This window comes from Pteronotus mesoamericanus, unplaced genomic scaffold, assembly GCF_021234165.1.
Source record: "Pteronotus mesoamericanus isolate MK-2021 breed Mesoamerican mustached bat unplaced genomic scaffold, CSHL_Meso_final contig_657, whole genome shotgun sequence".
In the NCBI taxonomy this organism is placed as follows: Eukaryota; Metazoa; Chordata; class Mammalia; order Chiroptera; family Mormoopidae; genus Pteronotus; species Pteronotus mesoamericanus.
The window spans coordinates 17,521,002-17,521,986 of NW_026555229.1; the positions used below are offsets into that span (position 1 = coordinate 17,521,002).

Consider the following 985-nt stretch of genomic DNA (forward strand, 5'->3'; position numbering starts at 1 on the left):
TTTATGTAAGTGAATAGATCACTAACTTAAAAGTAAAAGGTAAAACTAAAACTTTTTAGAAAAAAATAGAAAAAGTCTTCAGAATCTAGGACTAGGCAGAGTAAGGTTTGATACCGAAGTCACATATCACTAAAGGAAAATTTTACTTCATAAAAATTTTAAAAATTTTGTTCCCTAAAAGACTCTATTAAGAAGATGAAGAAACATGGCCTCTCAGCCTCTTGGCTAAGGTCAAGTGTGGTATCTCTTCTTACCAGTTTAATATCTGATACGTCCTCTATCGGAGAACAATATATTAGGTGGATTTTTAGAATTAGGAGGTGGAAGAGGGGCTTGCTCTGCCCACCCCATGCACTGATCTGGTATTGCGGTACTTCCGGGAACAGTGTACAAAGGAAAAAGAAAAAAGATGAAGAAACAAGCTGCAGAATGGAAGAAAATATTTACAAGCCACATATCCAATAAAGGACATATCCAATAAAAGGACTTTTATAAAAAATCTAGAATATATAAAGTATGTACTCTCAGAACTCAACAGTGGGAAAGCAAACAATCCAATCAGAAAACTGGCACCAAAAAAAATCATAAACAGACACTTCACTATAGAAAATATGCAAATGGCAAGTAAGTACATTAAAAGATGGTCAACATCATTAACCATTAGGGAAATGCAAACCGAAATCATGAGAAAACAGTACACAGAAATTAGAATGGTTAAGATTGACGCAGTGACAACAGCCAGCGCTGAAGATGACGTGGGGAAACTGGGTCACACCTGCATTGCGGATGAGAATGTGACCTGGTGTGAGAATGTGACCTGGCATCACCGCTCCCAAAAAGTGGTAGTGTCTTAAAAAGCTAAACGTGCACGATCACACAGTCCAGCAATTGTACTCCTGGGCATTGGTACCAGAGAAGTGAAACTCATGTTCACATGAAAATCTTTAAAAGTGAATTTCTATAGCAGATTTGCTTGTATGAACCC

At 37.1% G+C, this 985-nt stretch overlaps 1 non-coding gene across 1 annotated transcript; it reads left to right on the top strand.

Moving 5' to 3' along the window:
• Positions 1-205: 205 nt before the first annotated feature.
• LOC129077362 (U2 spliceosomal RNA) lies at positions 206-396 on the top strand. Its single transcript, XR_008529825.1, has one exon. It is a non-coding gene; the product is annotated as a U2 spliceosomal RNA (small nuclear RNA).
• The last annotated feature ends 589 nt before the right edge of the window (positions 397-985 follow it).